Genomic DNA, 22,577 nt, shown 5'->3' with positions numbered 1-22,577 from the left:
TACTAGTTTACAGATATAAATGGTCATTTTCTGCTAATTATATTCCATATATGGTCTTTTTATAAGGACAAACTATACTTTTATTTTTTGTCAAGAACACAAAATAGTAGATATAAAGTTGTTCTCGATAGGTAAAAAGTTTTGTATTAGATTTGTTTTATATTTGTAGCTTATTTTTTTTACTTAATAATTGATAAAATAATAGATAACAATTTATTATGTTAAAGCTATTTATAATTTAATTTACCAAAAAAAAAATCAAGTCCCTTTTTATATTAAGTGGCCTTAACTAATATGTACTCACACTTAAATTGATCACTTGTTACAGTGTACTTATGTGTAAATGCATGCTTTTACATTGTACTTATGATTGATTAAATACATGCATGTAATTACATCTGTAATTATTTTTTTGTAAATACATCTTTAATTCCACTGCTGACCATCCCTTACACCTTCTTAAACCAACCCAAACCTCCAAACCTGTTAATAACCCTACCCGTAATTCCACCCTCAAGAGCACAAGTAGTGTTCTGCAATACAATATGAACACAGTAAGTACATTGTATTCATTTTTGATGCAAGTACATACACTACCTGATAAAAGTCTTGTCATCGATACCAGCTGTAAAAGCAACAAATAATAACTTGACTTCTAGTTGATCATTTGGAAAAGTGGAAGGTAGATTTTTCAGATTAATCATCTGTTGAACTGCTTTCTAATCATTACAAATACTATAGAAGACATATTGGAACTCGCATGAAGATTCTCATAGAAATCAGTCAAGTTTGGTGAAGGAAAAACCATGGTTTGGGGTTATATTTAGTGTGGGGGCATAAAAGAAATCTGCAGAGTGGATGGCAACATCAACAGCCTGAGGTATCAAGACACTTGTGCTGCCCATTACAATACAAACCACAGGAAAGGGCAGATTCTTCAACAGATAGAGCTCCATCTCATACTTCAACCTCTACATCAAAGTCCTGAAAGTAAAGAAGATCAAGGCGCTCCAGGATTGGCCAGCCTAGTCACCACACATGAACATTATTGAGCATGTCTGAGCTAAGATGAAGAAGGAGGCATTGAAGATGAAGATCCAAAGAATCTTGATGAACTGTGGGAGTCCTGCAAGAATGCTTTCTCTGCCATTCCAGATGACTTTATTAAGTTATTTCAGTCATTGCAGAGATGTATGGATGCAGTCCTTCAAGCTCATGGGAGTCATACACAATATTCATTCTTTTTCCACTGCACCATGACTTTATATTCTATAGTGTATATTATTCCTGTTAAGTGACAAGACTTTTGTCTAAGCAAAGTCAGACCTTACTGTCCTAATTAAATAATTAAAAATTATGGCATGATCATATTTAATTTGGATAAATAAGCGTAATCTAGAGGCCTTTGCCTTTCATATTAGCCACTTTTGATACCAAACAATCAACTAGAAGTCAAGTTATTATTTGTTCTTCCTAAAACTTGGATATGTTACAAGACTTTTGTCCAGTAGTGTAGTCGTTAAGGCCACTTTAAATAAAGTGGGACCAAAAGATCATTCGATCGTGAACAAGTTTGTCCTTACATGCATGCATCTCTCATATATGGGACACGGTTATATAATGTCATCAGTTACATCATAACACAAATCCCCTCAGACAAGACATATACTTAAACTTTCAACACAACAGTGGCTTTAATAGAAATATTCCCACCTGTAAGGTTAAGGGGATGTAATTTCATCCGAAGGGATTTTGGCCTGTGTGCAAAGAGGGCTTCGCTCCCTATTCTAGAGAATAGAGTCGGGATGCTGTGACCTGATTTCTCGGCTCTCAGTTTCAAAAGCAATTGCTCAACTTCAGGCCTGTTTGTGCACCAAAGTGAACCTCTGTGTCTCCACAATACAACATCTGCATAATCGCAAAAACATTTATTTTGTCAACAGGGCATATTGATAGGAATCTCATCGCTTCCCTCTTGAAAGGAGCCGAACAAAAATCATAGATCTCTTTCAGAGAAATACATCATGAAGTGAAAATACATAAAGGGGAAACATGAGCGAGTTACAAAGAAGTCGTAGAAAAAGATTATCTTCGCTTGTGGAAAGGAATGAAAACAAATAAATCTATGAGAGAGCAGAAGGAAGTTCCTGCGAACTTAAAAACAACCCATTTATAGTGCTAGCAAAACCAAAATAGCCCTTACTGTACTGATTACATCTGAACAGATATACCACTCTACCCCTGTGTGTGTCCAAATTGTTGTTTAGACTACAGGCAAATGAAATGCTTTATTTTACTTGGCTAAAATTAGACAATACAGGAAAAATGGCTGGAGGCAGGGGGGATCATTTAGTCTATGCAAACTAATTAGTCTTCCAGAAGTCTGTTTAGTTTATTAAAAGAGGAAAGCAGGGGGAAAGTGCACCACAGACCGATGCATCTTTATACCAGGTGTAAACAGAGCCAGTGATAGAGGTTGCAGGTTCTAATTCTTGATTTTAATTCTGACATATTTAACTACCTGGGTGCTCACTTTATAAAATAAACCAATCTAATGTGTCTATCACTATGAAAGTGCTTTAAAAGGACAAGCTGGAAAAATTTCAGCATGCGTGTTTTTAAGGGATAAAGAGAAAGTTGACCCCAAAATTAAAAACTGCCTCATTATTTATTCTCCCTCATGTGGATTTAAACCTTTATGGGTGGGTATGATTTTGCCAAGCAAAAAAAATCCTAGATCCTAGATTTAACATCTATGTTGGCCCTGGAACATCATTAACCCTGACTGTAAATAATTCCCTAACTCAGATGGGATTATTAGTTGGATAACAATGAGTTTAAAGCACATAACTCTAATTGTAAGCCTTAGCTTAATATAAACTAAACGTATCCCTCAAATCTGATCTGGTTAAGAATATTGTGGCTGAAGCTGTCAAACTGACGACAACAAAGAAGGACCGCCACTCCTAATGGAAGCAAATTGCATTGATTCTTTCATTGATCGTTCTGATTAATTTTCTACCAAAAGAATAACAATGTGCGCTAGCAAAATAAACATTGTAAATTTTGATTTCACAAAATTTTGTCTTGTTAAACCTTGAGTAACTCTAAATAAACCAAGTAGATCTGCCACAGATAGCACACTCCCTTTACTTTTGCTTTGAAGTAAACACACAGAACAATGTCTCAGTCTTGTGCTTTATCAGAGTTTCAGTCTGTCAAGCTTAAACAAATGCGTGCACACACACACACGCACACGCACGCACACACACACACACACACACACACACACACACACACACACACACACACACACACACACACACACACACACACACACACACACACACACACACACACACACACACACACACACACACACACACACAATAAGTCTCCCACTGTCCTTGATGAGTCCAACACTTTGCCCTGTGCTGGTGGTGTAAAAACAATAACAGTGTTGCCATAGAGACCAAAACAATAACACTGGCCTTCATGAGTCATTAGATTTTTCTAAACGTCCCTGCATTGTAAGACTTCACTGCAGGTACTGATAAGATGATCAACGTACAGCAACAAGATATTCAAAGACTCATCCCTAGGATGCCAGGAAGCGTAAATTCACAAAACATTTTATCTTACCATTAAGAGTTGTCCTAATAGCAGTAATAGTTTTAGGTTACGATTTGTCTCTATTCACTAAACTGCTGAGATTAACTTTTTGTAAGAAATAGAGAAACATCTTGAATTAAGAGTAAGGTGCAGGGCTGACCTTGTTGCTATGGGTGATGCCAGCATGATTACTACATACACAAACCATTGGCTGATATGGAGGAGATGAGTTTCTGTCAAGTATTTATTGGTACACATTTTTGCAATCATATGTTGTCATATTTAAATAAAGGTTTCAAAGTAAAAAATGTTGCCACAATACTATTTTTCAAAATGAAGGCTAATTGTATAATTGGAATATAAAAAGTTTTATAATATAGTTTTTATTGCTTTTAAATTTTTAGACATTAAATATTGTTTCTCAGATTCTTAGATTGATTCTTCTAAAGTAGCAAGTAATGTATTTTTCTGAGAAAATAATTAAGCGAAAATATATGTAAATAAAAAAAAAATTATATATATATATATATATATATATATATATATATATATATATATAAATTGTCAAATTTGTATTTACATATTTTCATACATACATTTAGATTTTAATGTCCATTTTTTGTGTGTGTGTACTTTGAAATAAATGTAAAACATAAATTAGTTTAGTCTGTAGTGTGGTCTTGGTTCTCTTCACTACTCCTAACTTTTCACAGATTTAGGAGTAAAGGATTAAAACCCTTTGTGAAATAATCTTAGGAATGATCTGTTTAAGAGTACTAAATTTAGAACTGGCTTGCCCAAATTTTTTAAAAGATTTTGCTAACTACATTTGGCCTCAAGATAATTTCTGAATAAAGAAATTTATTTTTGGATTTCAACAGAAAAAAACATGTTTTTGCCTTAACTTTTAAAACAGTTGCATAATAATAATGAAAACCCCTAATAAATAGACCAACAAAAGTAGAAGTAAAGTGAATTAAATTCACTCAATCGCAAGCTTTACTTTGATTTCTGATACTATTTCCTTTCCCCTCCAAACCATGGACCAAATTAAATAGTTAAAAATAGTTAAATTAAAATAGAGAATAACCAAACTCCTGGCTTACATTTCTAATTAAATATTTTTTTTAAATGTGTCCATACTTTATCAAAATACAATATTTGTTTTGAGATGATACACAGTTTTAATATATTTTGTAAAAGGAGCCTTATTGGAAAATAAAGGTATTTTCCATCAAAATGTCTTTTAACTTTACAGTTAAAGTAATTCAAGTTAAAGTGATAAAAAATTAGTTGGTCAATTTCTATTACTGTTTAAAATTGGTTATTAAAAAAGGTAGTAAAGTTGTTTTGAATTTATAATCACTGCAGTACGGAAAACAACCATTGAGATGAAAATAAAACCCCTCAAGCCAAGTGTTTGTAAGACCCATTTGATTTCTAATTAGGCATTTAAATGTATATCCTCCCATATTAACTTCCACCTACAAACTTGCATTAGCATTCATTATCATTTACTGGAAATCTGTCCGAAAGTGCAAAAGGAAACCTTTCCACTTTGTTTACCCTCCAGGAACTGGTTGAACAAGAGACTAGTTTCTCTAGTACCAAGCTGGGTGTGTAAAAACACAAAACATTAACAAAAACAAACCATTTTTCATCTTACAACCGCACAATCTACTGCGTACCTAACAACTAAACCGAAAGGCTCAACAAACACAAACAATCAATCAGTGAAATAAAGATAACAATCATCATTACAGCAACCGAAGGTGGAATAACTAACCATAGTTTAACAGATCAGTCTCAACAATCTGCCAGTCAGCCGCAGATCACTATCATTACTGTCACAATGGAGGGATGAGTAATCTAGATTTTAAGATGTAGGCGATACGGTGCTCTGTGTTTCCCTTTAGCCTAAGTCACTGAAACAAACTGAGGTCTGTTTCCAGCTGCTACAGTAACAGCTGGCGAGTGTATTACAGACACAACAAGCCTCTCAGATCGAAGCACACAGGAAGCCCTTGATTAAAGCACTTCCTGTCTCTCTGCCCGCAGCATGTGAGCGTGTGTTGTGGCATCTGCGGTGTTGCATTTTCTTCGAGTGTGAGAGCATAGCGCTAGATTGACTTCCTGATGGAGTTTATTAAAGCAATTCGAAACCAGTTGCGCAAAACACTGCAGGGCTGATATATGGAGAACAGCACAAGAGAACACTGAGAGAGTCAAATATCGGCTCCAATATAACAGGCTGACGATATTATTGGTGCATGAGAACTAGGTTGTATATTGTTTTGGTGGTTGCCTTGACATTCGAGTGATTACGAGTGGTTTTTTGCAATGATGTCAGTCATTGGAGAGTGTAAGGTCACATTTAGTAGAATAAAGACACCAATATATGAAGTAAAATCGAAGAAAATTAAAACTTATTTGAAATATGATTGGTCCATGGTGATGTAATAGCTCTGAGGCCTTCTTTTCCAAGTGTGCACCTTGATGTCAAAATGACTTAACAAAAATAAACAAAACACGTCAATGCAAATTGATTTGATGTCAAAACCTTGATGTCTATTTGACATCCACACATTGATGCCCTTTTGTCCGACAAAATAATGAAGTCTTGCAATATAAGAACAGTTTTGTTCATCTGGAAGCTTCCAAATGACATATTTACTGTATTGTGTATGCCTAGAATGCATGTAAACTACCGGGATGTCAAAATGACATCAGAATGACATAAAAAACACGTCAAATATCAACTATAGGACTGTTTTTAATGTCAAAGTCAGATGTCAATCTGATGTCATCAAGTTTGTCAATTGACATCAAATCAATTAGCATTGTTGATGTCGTTTTGGCATCACTCTCAGCACAGCAGTGTTTGGATGTTTGCTAACAGCTGCTTGCAAACAACAACTACATGTGTGTATATTGAAGCTACAAGTTGGCATAAGTAAAATGCCCACTTAACATGTTGTTAACAGACATTAAGGGACTGCTATAATTGGTATGTAGATGTAAAATTACTTGTTTAATAAAATGTCTGATGGGGCCCATAAAAAATCATCATGTTTCGCTGTATATTTATTTGATCCAAAATGAAGAAAAAACAACCGGTACAAAATAAAAAAGGTTAATAATGCTCAGTCACGCTAACATCATGGCAGGTTAAAAGGACATGATTGACATAGAAAAATACCTCAAATATTAATTATAGGACTGTTTTTTGATGTCAATGTCTATTTAATGTAATCAAATGTGCCAACTGACATCAAATCAATTAGGATTTTTGATGTCATTTTGGCATCACTCTCAGCACAGCAGTGTCTGGATGTTTGCTAACAGCTGCTTGGATATTTCACACTTGCTGACAACAACAACAACTTGCTAAGAACAACAACAGCTGTGGGCATATTGAAGCCATAAGTTGGCATATGTAAAATGCCAACTCAACATATTGTTAACAGACATTCAGCAGGCATTAATTGACTACTATAGTTACTTGTTCAGGAAAATATCTGACGGGCACCATTACAATCATCATGCTTCCCTATTTAATATTTATTTGACTCATAATAAATTAAATACAAATGAAAAAAGTACTAAATAAAATAGGTTAATCACTTTTATAGTCATGCTAACATTATGGCAGGGTAAAATGAGCCGTGCCAGAAAACACATCTCACAGGTTTTATGACGTGAGACGTCAGTGAAGTTACTCATACTGATAACAAAGATAAATAAAATGTCACTGTGCATCATGTTACTATGAGTGTACAAGAATAGCAAGTCTGTTCTTTGGCTACTGTGTATTTAATCTTAAAGAAAAGGAAAAAATTGATTAAGATTTGGTTTTATTGGTTTCATTTGGGTATATTTAAGCTTTTGTTTTTTTTCTGGCTGTGCAAAAATACACTGACTTAAAACCTGCTTTCTGTCATGTTAACAACCACAGCTTTTTATTTCAGATTTGAACACCAGCCATGTTATTTCCTCAAACAATATTATAATTTATTACACTTTAAACAAATTGTCAATCAATCAACCAATCAATCAATCATACATGAAAAATATTGAAGTAAATGAAAAAGAAAAAATGCACTGTAAAAGTTGATTTTGGTACACCAAGTGTACTAGAATACCAATCTAAGCTCTAAATGTCAAATTCCCTGACTTTCACGGACTAAAAAGCTACAGTACATCCCCATGACCTATTCACTTTATTTTTCACTATGAGTCAGTCAAACAATAGGGCAGTTTTAAGATTTGGCTCAATGTAATAACACAGCCGATTTGATAACAAGAGGTCATGGGAAACCATTTACTTACTCTTACTAACTCCCAGGGCTGTTTTATATCGAAGTTGATATTTAACCGCAGCATGTTGGTGTTTCGTAACATAATTTTTACGAGGTGGGTTGTTAGCCTAATGATCAACCCCAGGGCTCCCACCTGGTCAATGAACATGTGAGGGGGTACGAGATGAAGAAGTTCTCGAGAACTCCCCCGATAAAGGAGGAAAGAAGGAGATGAGGTGGATGGGGGATTCTTCAAAAAATGAAGATGAGGGAGTAATGTTGGTTGGGGGTTGTTTATAGTGAGTTTGAAATAATCCGATTGGCTTACTAATGATTACAGATGAAAGACCAGCTGCGATCAATCCTATCACATGCTCCTCTTGAAATTAGTTTGTGAAACTTCACTTTAACTTCTGGTCTCATTCACTTCCATATACTTTTAGTGTACAAAAAAAAGCTTCCTTCTACATTATAGTAAAGTGAAAAATGAACAGGGAGGTGTTGGGTTGAGCAGACACAAAAACAGTGTAGTAATTTAACAAATATAACCTGGTGAGGACATTTGACTTTAGATCTTGACTGTTGACAAGTGGGAAAGGAATAAAATGGCACAAAAAATAGACTAACTAAAACAATAGGCAATATATTTAGCCTATAAATACCATATAGAACAGCCTGGAACTCTGGAGAAGCCTACTAGCACAGTTTGGGAGGCAGACACACTCTATCAGTTTAAAACCAGACTAAAGACACATCTCTTTGCATAAGCATAAATAGAAAACACAAGTGCTTTAGAAATCTAAATCCTCTAAAGGATTGTTAGGCTGCATTAATTAGGGCAACCGGAGATGGGGACACTTCCCAAAAGACATTATAACTTGAGCGACATTTACGCTTATGTAAGTTTTACATCATCCCAAGGTCTCTATTATCCTGGACCAGGCTGTATCCTGAGCAGAAGCTGTGGTTGTCGTGGAGAAGAGGAGAGCATTAGACTGATTCCTGAAAAACCCGAGAGAGTTTTTTTTCATTCACTTTCGTCAATTGGTGAAGTTCCTGGCCACTGGCTTGCTTGGTTTTGGGACTTGTGAAGCTGCACATCGATGGATTTTCTCTTCAGTGTTTGGACTTTCAACAGCGAAAATTAAACCACACTGAACTGAACTAAGTTGAACTTCAACTCTGAAAACTGGACTGACACAACTTTTAATTTTGCTAAGCAGCTTTGACACAATCCACATAGTAAAATCGCAATAAAAAAAGATGTATATAAAATGACATTTTGATAAGTCAAATATATAATCCCTGATATCCCATGACTTAAATATTCTAAATATAAAACTCTCTGACCTTCAATGTCTGGAATAGACCTTTTAAAATACTCTGACATCCCAGAAGTTCCATGACTCTTGGGAAACCTGTATGCTAAACTTAAGTTTAACAAGTTTTGTTTACAGTGACTGCAACCTTTATGCAAAATGTCAGTGTTGGACAGAGAGCTGTGTCAGTACAATGTAATACAGCAAACCAAACGACGCCTGAAAGCATTTAAATGTCAGATTGTAATGAGGTGTTCTGTGTTTGAACTGCAGCCAGCGGCGTCTGTGTCTTCCTGACTGTACAAGCAGCAGAACGTCTGGGGATTCTTTGTCTACTTTTATAGTTGTGTCTGTTTTACATTGTGAATCACTGTCAGATTGACAACAGCTGTTCTCGGTGCAGCGGTGACTCGAAATCTATATCATAACGTCTGGCAGGCAGGAAACCCCTGTCATCGTTTTTACACTAAAAAGAATCGCTGATGTGATCAACTAAATGACTCCTCACTGTCATTCACTTTTTTTTTTTTTTTTTACTTTCACCGTCTCACTACATAGTCTTACTCACTTAAAGCTTACAAATGAATAAATCATTCGCAATTGATTTACGTAGTATTGTTTTTTTCCTACTATGGAAGTCAATGGTTACAAGATTTCAGCTTCCTTCAAAATATTGTCTTTATTGTTTAAAAGAAAAAAGAAACACAACGTTTTGGAATCACTAAAGAGTAAGTAGTGAAAGAAATTTCAGTTTTGGGTGAACTATGCCTTGTGAACAACATAGGCTCATTCTGAAATTGTACCCCAATATACATTTCTGGAGATCACAATTATGTACAGTAGCTACATATGGCTGCATTTCATCTAACACTATGGGTTGGTATGACGCGTTCCTTTTCACACTAAAGCTGTTTGAGCGGGTAAGTGGGTCAATTGGTGCTTTTGAAAACACTATTGGTTGGGTTTAAGGAAGGAGGAAGGTGGGTCAGTCAATCGGTCAGTTAGTTAGCCAGTCAACAGAGGCCTCTGGTGGATATACACAACAAGAGCAGAGGCGAATGGCACTTGCAAGATAAAATTGAGATCTGAAAAAGCATACTCAGCGACCTTTGGTGGATTTAAGATTAAGATTAACAACAACAAAAAATGTACCTCCTTGGTGTTCTCCAAAAATGTATATAGGGTTATGTTTTCAGAATGAGTCTGGGTTGCTTTTGAGGGTATGTGTTTGCCCGTTCATTTACAAGACAACTTTGTTTTCGGCTCCTAAACCTTCAGAAATTTGGTATAAATGTGCAGGTATTAAAATTGATACTGTTTCAGTCTGTGTGAACTACAAAATAAAAGAAGTTTTGTAAAACCAAAGAAGTCATGCACATGTATATTCAGCTAGATCTCACCAGAAAATGCAACTACTTTAAGTATTGTCGATAATATGGCTAATTTGTACAAAATTGAATGACTTAAGTCGTACTAAAATAATAAACAAACAAAAAGTTTGACCTTAAACAATGAAAGCGTGACCAAATCATTAAAAAAAATTAGATTTGCATTTCCTTCTTAATGAGGATAGGTTTAACTATTTTTTCATCAGTTCGTGAAACTTTTGCATCGTCATTGTCATTTAAACATACCATTAAAACGAACAATTCCAGGTTTTCTTGTTAAATGTTTACATACTTTTTCACAGAATATCATTGTCAAAGTCATACTTCTCATTTCTAAACTTTGGGTTAATGTTTTCACTTGCATATTAATGAGGTCAGTAATATAGATTGTATTAATATACGCAATTCTCCATCTGCTGGACAATAAAGCTGGCTGATTTCAGTCTGTTAAAATGCTAAAATTCCACCTCAGACTCTAAAACCAAGTCGCAAGAGGAAGTTTCAAATCTTATGAATATTTAATGAGCCCGTTTCTGATTGGTCACAAAACCCTCCTTTCAAAGCCTACAGTTTCAGAAGACCCGAGTTTAAGGACACTTGCGAGAACAAACATCTAAAGACAAAGTCCGATATTTCATTACTGACACTACTAGGTCATGTTTATTCTATTTGAGTGAACGCTCAAGAATTTGGAACCAGGCATTGCATGTTACTGTTTACAAGTATCTTTCCAGCACTCAAACATTGTTAAATAACAAACTCCAACCCTGCAGGAATAAAACGCAATGTACTGTATGCTTCATCAATACAGCACAGTGATAGAAAGAGACAAGGATATTGATGTATCGGTATTGTCCCATAATGAATATGAGGTCACATTGGTGTATTTAGACAGGCATTACATGATCATGTCTGGATCTGCGTTAGATTTCAGCGCCGCGGGGCTAATTCTAGCCATCAATTACAGCTGTTCCATTAAAGCATGTCATGGTAGGTGAATCAGAAATACACTAAGCTCTATCCAATCTCACATTAGGAGTGTATATAAATCATCGCTGAAGGGTTTTATATTTAGATTGTCTACGTAGCATGTAGGTGACTGAGAGGTGTGCGCTTTATCTGTTTTGACAGTTTCGCTGTCATGACATCATAGGTTGTTCTCGGCCGGTTTGGTCACCCGACAGGAAGCGCCAATGGATTTTCCCTCCAACTTTGTACGCCTTTCTCTCTATTTACTATCACTTAATCTTTCTGCTGTCTGGCAAACAACAATGAGCTGTTTTTTGTCCGTATTTTAGCACATACCGGTGGGGCCGACAGACCTGTGGAGCGCTTTGTTCATGGTTTTAGCCCTCATCAGTGAACGTTCAAAAAGATATAGCACACAATGGGGCTAGTCAGAAAACACAGTTTTAAGTTGTTTCCATTTGTGATCTAATAGACAAAAATGCTTGATTGCTAGTTTGTGTTTTGAAGATGACAGTCAGATATGACATGCATTAACAAAAGTTTGCTGTTTTCCAACCTGCTTTGCTTGTTGGGAGGAGAGTAAAACAAGATTTACAAGACTGAAGCAGGTAGGAATAGTCAAAGTTTGTGGGTTTTTTGTTTTTGTTTCCTACCGAGCAGGAACAGACCCATCTAGAAAAATAAACGTAGATATGGAATTTACATTGACGGGATAGAATAATCATTTTAGGATGTGAACAGTTCTTCATGGAACCATCAATGCAAATAAAAGGCCTTTATTTTTAGAAAAGCTGGCTCATAGGAAAAAAAACATGGATCTTGTACGTGTATGTACATTTAAAAACTCCAAAAACTTACCATTGCATATTCATTACCTGACAAAAGTCTTGTCGCCTATCTAAGTTTTAGGAACAACAAATAACTTGACTTATAGTTGATCATTTGGTGTCAGAAGTGGCTTATATGAAAGGCAAAACCCTCTAGATGACACTTATTTTACCAAAATAAAATATGATCGTGCCTTGATTTTTAATGATTTAATTAGAAGAGTAAGCTCTGACTTAGCGTAGATAAAAGTCATGTCATTTCACAGAAATAATGTACGGTATAGAGTATAAAGAAGAATTAATATTGTGTTTGACTTCCATGATCTTGGAGGACTGCATCCATACATCTCTGCAATGACTCAAATAACTTATTAATAAAGTCATCTGGAATGGCAAAGAAAGCGTTCTTGCAGGACTCCCAGAGATCATCAAGATTCTTTGGATTCATCTTTTCCTCCATCTTACCCCAGATATGCTCAATAATATTCATGTGTGGTGACTGGGCTGGCCAATCCTGGAGCATCTACACCCTAGATAATTCCAAACACTAATGGCTGGAAACAGCTACTTTTTCAGATAAATAATATTCAAAGGCAAAACTATCAACTAATAAAATAGTATTGTTCCAACAATGCTGATAGTTTTACTTTCAAAATGTATAATTCAGTGGAAATTAACAGCTCAGAGTAATGTAATATGTTAATGAGTTATAGTGTAAACTCAGCTTAAAGAGATGGTTAACCACAAAAAATAAATTCTGCCATCATTTATTCACTCCTGCAGCATTCATACACATTTTTACTTCTAAAATTCCATGAGTTTGCCATGATTTTTCCAAGACTTAAGTAAATTTTCAATTTTCATTTTCATTTTCATGCCCTGTCTACATATGCATGGGAAAAGAAAAACAATGCATGTTCAAATTTATTACAGCACATCGTAAAACACAAAACAATCTATTTAGTTTAAATTTATATTTATATCTGGAAAATTGATTTAGATAATGCGAGAGTATGTGATTGGCCAGGGACAGAAAATAATACAGTATACAGATATCTGTTTTCCATGACTTTTCCTAAATTTTGTGGGTTTTCCAAAACTTTTCCAGGCCTGAAAAATGCCATGTCAAAATTCCATGACTTTTCCAGGTTTTCCATGACCGTATGAACCATCCTCTTGACTTTTCAGTTCTGGTGAACACAAAAGAAAACATACTGAAAAATGTTGGAAACCTGTGACCAATGATTTCCATAGTAGGAAAATAAAGGAAGTCAACAGTTATAGATTTCCAACATTCTCTAAAATATCTTATTTTGTGATATATAGAAAATAAAAAGGTCAAACTGGTTTAGAATAAGTGAATAGTGAATAAATGATGACAGAATTAGTGTAAATTAATGTTTTCCTTTAACACTACATTATCCAATAACTATACAACTTAAAAAAAAACAATGCACACAATCACTAGCGTAAATAAAGCCAGAAACAAAGGCTAATTAAATCAAAGCCTCAGATTTTTCATGCCTGATTTCATGTTTTCTAACAAAACAGTATAGCATGTGAGTGTAATAAAAGGTAGCCTACAAACAAACAAGAGCATTAGTTATGTTTAAACAGTGTCTGCCAGACATGAGCATGAGTGATTGAATGTGTGTGTATGCGTGTGTGTTAGCTTAGGTTTAAAAAAAGAAGGACAAACAGAAAAAGACAAAAGCACAGGACATGTTCTGATCTTCCTTCGCATTTCATGTTTAACTTCATTTGATTATGAAGGAGTAGTGATTAGATATTAAAGAACGGAGGAAAGGAACAGCGTTGGCCAACAGTTCGCTACATCCTGTACATTGGCACATGTGATAAAATCAGCATTGAGAAATACCAACAGCTAGCCTCCACACTTCATGTTCAGAAACTACACTGATTCAATTAAATATTACTTGGTAACACTTTAAGTACCAATTCTCGCTATTAAATAGTGGCTTCCTATTAAGTTATTGGCTCTTTATTAGTACTTATTAAGCACATATTCTTCTTGATCTTATAGTGTATCCCAATACTAACATATGCCAAACGAACCGCGCTAACTGGGCAAACAAGACAGGTTCAGAAACAAAAGTCTAGGTGTGAAAGCACCCTTAAATAAAAAATAAGAAACATCCTGGATCTGTTTTTTCGCTCTTCTTTATTTTTTTTTCGGTATATTCAAAATCAAATTACTCGAACTTAAGGGCAAAAAAAATAAATAGATCTTGAAATTACTAGTAATTATAAATAATTAATCACAATATATCGAAAGCCATTCTTCCTTTAGTTTAAAGTAGTAAAACTTAAAGTTAAAAAGCTTTTTCAAGAGCTTAGAAACTCTGTAGCTAGATTAGCTTCCCCTACTAAACTGTGGTTTACAGTAAATGCAGACTTCATGCTCACATTTTGCAGACACACACAGACACACACACACACACACACTCCACTGACACATAATCACACTAAAGCCCCTTCAGTTCCCAGGCAAGGCGGTGGGGAAAACACACACACACGCACTCAAACACACACACAAAGCAGTCATTTACACATTTATCAAATTTATCTCCCATGCAAACGGATTGTATTGGCGGAGGAACAGCTCTCAGAACACACGTGTCTGTGTGTCACACGTGTCCCATGCTCACACACACACATACACTGCAGTTACACGGATCAAGGCTCATGTTTGGCCCGGTCACCTCAGTCATCAGTAACCCAACACCAGCACTGCTTTGCCAATGGAAAACACACATGCCAGTCTTCTGAACACTGGCCTTTCATCTTTTGTTTGTGTGTGTGTGTGTGTGTGTGTGTGTGTTTGACCTGTTGTTGTTCATTCGCTTCACATACAAATGTTTGTTATTCATGTGACTTGTTTGTATGAACTGCACGTTTTTAATATGACTGAATTTGAAATAAATTTGCACACTATTTACATAAATATACCGTGTCTATAGAATCATGTCAACAACGTTTACTGGAGCAAACTTTCTAAAACCAATCTTTGGAAAGGGATCAAATCACACAAGTAAAACTAATGCCCAGAGTCACACACACAAACACACACACACACACACACACACACACACCAGTAGAGTTTAATCCCGATTGGGGGAATCCCGACACAGGAATGATGTCATTCACGTGTGGAGTGTGTGTTTGCTGGAACAAAACCTCTTTTGTGCTGCTGCAAACTCTCACTTACACACATCCCATGTGAGGAAGGACCTAAATACACACATTTTATAAATCTGAAATGGATTTACAATCTTCTAATGAGCTGCCTTAGTGGCTAAAGGCTAAATGTGTGTGTGTGTATTCCACTTAAAATACTTTTTTACACTTGCCTATTTGTGGGGTTTAAATGTGTTTCTGAATTGTTTTACATGAATATTGCTTTTGACTTTTCTAAATAACTGTATTTTCTGTTATCCTTGCATTTTTTTAAGTGTAAAGCACAATACAAGGCACTTGTTGCCACAGCCATATTACCATGCAGCCCGAGTGGATACTGAAGCTAAGCAGAGTTGAGTCTGGTCAGTACCTGGATGGGGGACACACCTGGATGCTGCACACTGTGGTGGTGTAGAGAGACCCTCCCTCATGACTGTGAAGTGATTTGGGTGTATAGCTATACATGATAAATGCGCTATATAAAGTACATGATACGTTACACTATATATAATTTATATAAACTGTTGTTATTATCATCAAATATTAAATTGTATTTTTAAACAATACAAAAGAGAGAGAGATTGACTTAGAATGTCACCTACCTGTTCTGTAATGATTTTTTTCAGCTGTAGTTTGAAATAGTTTGCTGATAAACTTGATGATATTTGATGTGTTGTTTTGTTATGTAATGTTACTGAAAGTAAATGTATTTTGCAAGTAATTGACCATGATATTGTAACGAAAAGGAGAGGTCCGAAACTTGATGTTTGATGTGCTGTTTTCTTGCGAGATTATGTTTTGGAAGGAAAAGGTATTTTTCGAGTAATTGATCATGATATATTGTAGTGTAAATTGTTAAAAAATATAATGATAATTGATATGATGTTTTCCTATGTAGTAATGGTTTTTGAATGCAACTTTTTTCGTATGTCTTGCAAATCGTTTTTTAATATGCAGGTAAATGTCTCCTGTATAATTGGTTGTAAGAGTAGAGATGAAGGTAAGACTTGTTATTTTTAATCTTTGAGTAATTGTTAAATGTAGAAAACTTTTAATGTCAACTGTTAGAATTTTTTGTATTGATGTACACCTGATTAGTGATGGTGGTTGATGCACTTTATCTCTGTGGAGTGAGGTCGGAAATGGGAAGAATGTTTATTGTCATTACTGTGAAGATTATAAGTTATTGTGTGATTAATTGATAATGAAATGAGAGTGACGGTTTAACTAATTGCACATTGTGATTGACTATGGAATAAAAGGGTGGAGTTGGAGAATGTGTCACACACTGAGGAAGGCTTTGCGCCGAAACGTCTGTTTGTCTGTTATCACCCGTAAAATGTAAGAAAAAGTAAGAATAAAAACAGTATGAAGCAATTGAGTGCGAATCATTACCTTCTTTTGAATAATAGTAACGATCAGATTAACGCACCAAACCAAAGAAGTAACTAAAAAAAACCGCAAGCGCGCAGGACAAACTTCAGTAACTCTGCAGCTGTAGTTTGAAACAAACACTGAAAAATGCTGTTTTTCTCCCCTAAGCACTGATTATGCAGTCTCTGTCGCCATCTTGTGGCGGAACATCAACCGTCTTTGCTCTGCTCTGTACGACAGGCTGAATCTTGAATTTATAAATATTTAAAATAGGCACTATCCTTATAAATAAACTGCAGAGTTTCAATCGAAACAACTCCATTCTTGCCTAAAAAAAGCCTCAAAAGTTCATTATGTTGTCCAACAGCTGCAATATTTGTCAAATTGTAGTCCTCTGCTTGCCACTTGTGTGGGCGGAGTTATACACAAGGGTGAAGAGGCTGTACAGGTGCTATTATTTCTTTAATATCTCACAGCTATCCGCCAATCAGATTTAAGAACCAGACAAAACAAGAAAGAGCAATACCAGCCAAATAGTACAGTAATTCATTTGTATTTTTTATAAATACGCCAGGACATTATCATGATTGTATTTAAAGATTTAATTGCACCAATACTAGAAGAAAAATCCTTCTTAAAATAAAAAATAACTAAATATAATAATTGCTTATAAATAAACCATACGGAAATATATCCATTAAACAGACTCTAACTGCTAAAGTGTAAACCAATACATTAAAATGCATATATTTCCAGAACATCTTTACTGTCATATATAATCGAAAGCTTACATATTAACACTGTGTGCTGTTTCCCTTTAAGCCGCTGTTCTACAAACTCAACCTGCAACCTTTGACCCACAATAGTGTCTTGGTGCTATCAGCGAGAGTTAGACACGATTATTATGGTGAACTCAGCATTACGTGCCATCAAGCACAATGACAGAAACACCGTGCCCTTGTGTTTATGCTCACGGTGATGCATTACGAGTTGTGTTTAGTTTTGTTGGTTCAGTACATGGAGAACAGACAGTCAATGCACATTTATCAGACAAAGACCAACCAGAGACTTGATTTGATTATGATCTAAGACTCGTGAGTGGAGAAATTGAATTGAAGTGTTCAGCGCTTTAGTAAACAGATGAGCACATGAGGTCTGACTCTGAATTACCTTCTGTAAGGAGTAAATCATGTCAGACTTGTTGTGGCTTCGGCTGGTCAAGACAAAGGTGGCGTCACTGTATGAGAATGTGTGTGTAAAATGAAGATGAGGCGATCCAGGCTCATTTAACTTAAACTACACCTCAGACATGATCGACAATACAAACAATACAAACATGAAAATAAAACAAAACAAAAAAATCTGAACAAAGTAGTTTTGTGTAATACCAATGGAATGACAGAAGAAGAAAGTAGGGAATTACTGAAATGTATTTATTACTTATAAAAGGTTTTTATGGTAGTTTAAAGATGCCTCTCATATGGTGAATGACGTCACATGCATTGCTCAGGTGTTTTTTACTTCTCTTCTGAAAATCTTAATGGTTCTGTGGGTTTCGTCTATCAAATTGTGTTTATTTGTAATGTTCTATTGGATTTAAATCAGGTTGACTGGGCCATTCTACAGCTTGATTTTCTATCTCTGAAACCATCTGAGAGTTTTCTTGGCTGTGTTTTGGATCATTGTCTTACTGAAATGTCCAACCTGGTTTCAGTTTCATCACCCTGGTAATGTAGATGTTGGACTGAAGTAGCTAATATTAATTTACAATCGTGAAGGGCAGAGGGTTGCTGATTAACTATTCCAGCTGCTGTCTGGACTTTCACTGCCTTTCTACACCTCCCTTTCTTCATGTATTCAATACTTTCCAGTGTCATTATATTTTATTACACAACGTTTTTGTAAACTAATTAGACTGGTTTTCTTTGGATATGGATTTTTTGGCTGTTATCAACATCCAGTGAAATTTTTAAGTCAACAGCAACTTTAGAAATATGTTTTTGAGGAAAAACGGTGATGAGTTTAATACTTATTTTCCCCGTTGTATTTATATATTTTAAATATTTGTCAAGTGATGTTTAACAAAGCAAGGACATTTTCACAGTATTACCTATTATATTTTTAAGAGTAACTCTTATTTCTTTTAGTTTGTCTGGAATAAAAGCAGTTTTAATTGACTTTTTAAATTATTTGTAAGGTCAATATAATCATACCTACACTGTAAAAATAGCTGGGCTCCACAAATTCATTACTATCTCAATTGGCTACAGAACAAACTGCTGTCAAATGACTTGCCTATATTTAACCTAGTTAGGCTTTTAAAATGAAAACTTTAAGCTCAATAGTATCTTGCAAAATATCTAGTAAAATGTTTTGTGCTGTCATCATTTTATAGACAAAATAAATTACAGTAGTTATTAGAAATTAGTTTTTGAAATCTTTAAAAATGCATTTAAAAATCTGCACCTGGGAAATAATTGAAAAAAATTATAAATTGACATGAGGGCTAGTAATTTAGCCTTCAACTGTATATACCAAAGCAACCTGTATAAAACAATTAACACAGATAAAGTGTGCACGTATTTGAGATGTGGATTGCACTGTGACTGGACTTTGTTTCTTTGACTGGACTTTACAAATGTAAAGGATTTGTTGTGGTCTGAAATCAACTGTTATATTTGAGGGTCAATATCTGAAGAAATCTTAATCTGGCTATGAAGACAAAACATGTTAATCCATGAAGTCCAGTGCACATTAGGCAAAAACGCCATTATTATAGCTGCAAAATAAAACTTGTATTATAACTGCAATGAAAAATAGCATGCCTTAAGTGAATTAAGTTATTAATTCTTATTAAGTATGTCTTAAGTAAATAACTAAAGATTTGGTTTAAAATAGTGTTCAATTGCTTTAAAATATTACTTGCATTGTTATTCAGAAGCTTGCTCTCCAGATTGCCATGACTTTCCCCCCAATTTTAGGTTGTTAGCTGTCATTTCAGTGAACAAAATCAAATCAAATGTGGGATTTGATGTGGTACAAGGTAAAAAAACAAAAACAAAATCAAAAATAAAAGAAAATGCAAGTTCAAGCAGCATCATCTTCCAACAAGGAAAATGAAGAATTGTCATCACTTGACTAAAGTACAGCTGAACATCCGTCCTCTTTCCTTACAAGATGTCGTCATTACAATGTATTTTGCTCTGAGATCATATCTGTTTATGGACTGGTGGTTCATTAACTCAAAGAGCGCAACATATTCACACCTCAGGACTGCAAGACGACTACTGATCCTTAGACACACAGATCGAGGAAACTAAAGTCATAAATGTCATGCAAACACTCCGATCTTGACTGGTGTGTCAACAGCGCTTTTCCTCAGCGTAACAGTATTTGCAAATAAAAGATTTTTATAGTTGTGTTTGTTTTACAAGTTTACGTTTTATAACTTTAGGTTGAGCTTAGAAGGTTCAGTTTATCTGTAACTGAGAGGGTAAAGTTTAATAGTTCAGAAAGAGAGAAACATGGTTCATTAAATCAATCAAATCTGCAGCTAAATAACAAACAAGGATTTTAAACAAAGATTCCATGTGGATGGATTACTTTGACAAATTAAAAGGCATAAACAAAAACAGTAAATAAAAATAGGCATACACAACTAAAAAAAAGAATATAAAAATAATTAGTAAGCATAAACAATCTTCCAAGGTGTATATAGACAGTATAAATAAAAAAGAAAATATTAAAAAGTATAAATAAAGGACTAATAAAAGCAAGCAAAACAACCATAAATAAAAGGAATAAATGCATAAAGCTGTACATGTAAGGCATATAAATAAATATAAAAAAGGCATTAATGCAATAGACTATAAATAAACTCATTGATTAAATAAAAAGGAAACCAACAAATGAGATAAAATAAATAAATAAATAAAATTAATTAATTATTTAATTAAATAAATTCAAATAAATGAATAAATTTAAATAAATAAATTAATTAATTTATAAAATAATTAAGGAAATAAAAAAATAAATTTGAAAAAAAGTAAAGGAAATAAATAAATAAAATAATAAATAAATAAAGGAAATAAATAAATGATTTAATTATTAAGGATATAAAAATTATAAATAAACAAAATAAATTAAGGAAATAAAATCAATAAACAAACAAACAAAATAAAGAAAGAAATAAAATAAACAAAGGAAATAAATAAATAAAATAATTATTTAATTAATTAGGGAAATAAACATAAATAAATTATTAAATAAAAAAAAAAAATAAATAAATAATAGAAATAAATAAGGGAAATAAACAATTATTAAAGGAAATAAATAAATAATTAAATTAAGGGAAACAAATAAATGAATTGATAAACAAATTAATTAATTCATTCATTAAGGAAATAAAAAATAACAAATAAATAAATAAATAAATAAATAAATAAATAAATAAATAAATAAATAAATAAATAAATAAATAAATAAATAAATAAATACAGGCACAGCCATTTCAGCAGTATTGGTTTAGGCTCTGCATTTTCAGTTTGAACTTTTGTCATATGATTGGAGTTATATGCCGTTTCTAAATGATGTAGGATAGAAATAGCACTGTACAGCCACCCGTGATAGTCTTAGGAGCTCTAAATGCAGTGGCTGCGGTGATAATACCACACAACGCTGGCCTGTTTTTTTCTAGCCCAACAGAGCTGCGCTGTTAGCTATACATGGACAGGAGACACATTTGGCTTGGAGTGAGAGTACATGCTTACTTAATACCACACTAATCTTGAATCCACTACAGCAAACAGACAACAAGAACGAATTCATCTACACTTGGAGGCTATTATGAGAGATGGATGATAAATGCACGAACTGTGCAAGAGACATTAAAACATATTTAAAGAAGACATGTTCATTTTGTAGTATTGAGGCCAGTCATCTTAAACCTAGAAAATATACTTAGTTTTTGTAGGACTTTTGCTGCAAGCATGTGAAAAAGAGAGCAGCTCAATATTTGCCCCGGTTGTGAAATAAACAGGAGATCTTATTATAAAATTAGAGATCTTTAATCTGCATGTTTGCACCCACAGCACTTTGTCATTTCTGTTTACACGCTACCGCAGCTAAAAGTTTACAATGTCTGCACCAGAAATAAAAAAAAAAATTACTGATGTTTTGTAGTTGGTAGTTCCACCATCAGCATAATTCATAAACACACATTAAATATGCACTGTATAGTCAGTTGACAGGGTTTTTAAATGAGATAATGTATTAATGGTGTAATATTTCTTTGAACACTGAGAAGTAACATGACATTGAATGAGTTTAATTAATGAGTTTAAATAAATGCATCCACTAACCTTTCAGAAACGTCCTGCAGTCTTGAAGTTGAAATCTCTCCATTGTCTGACTGTGAATGTAAGTTTGCACTTTGCAACAGGTTATTTGACATTTTAGTTGTTGACATCTCTAGAAAAATGTTGTTGTTGTTCCTGGGGAGTCAGAATAGCCAACAAAATCTAATGCCAATTCATAAGTTTTAGATTTGATGGCTAATTCGCATTAATTTCAATATCTCAATTGTACCTTTTG

At 34.3% G+C, this 22,577-nt stretch overlaps 1 protein-coding gene across 8 annotated transcripts in view; it reads right to left on the bottom strand.

The window, feature by feature from the left end:
• Positions 1 to 22,577, bottom strand: part of asb13a.2 (ankyrin repeat and SOCS box containing 13a, tandem duplicate 2) — a 170,071-nt gene that overhangs the window by 104,968 nt on the left and 42,526 nt on the right. For 2 of the 8 annotated variants that reach the window (XR_012401610.1, XR_012401612.1), the window contains one exon: positions 22,346 to 22,395. The exons of 5 other annotated variants lie outside the window; for them this stretch is intronic. The gene's annotated coding sequence lies outside the window, so the exon portion shown is untranslated. Of the gene's footprint in view, positions 1 to 22,345; positions 22,478 to 22,577 lie in introns of those variants that run through there. One more of the 8 variants, XR_012401617.1, reaches the window with a different exon arrangement.

The sequence above is a fragment of the Danio rerio genome, chromosome 4 (assembly GCF_049306965.1).
Source record: "Danio rerio strain Tuebingen ecotype United States chromosome 4, GRCz12tu, whole genome shotgun sequence".
Taxonomy (NCBI): Eukaryota; Metazoa; Chordata; class Actinopteri; order Cypriniformes; family Danionidae; genus Danio; species Danio rerio.
The sequence above is the reverse complement of the archived record's forward strand: the minus strand, read 5'-3'. Positions and strand labels throughout refer to the sequence as shown.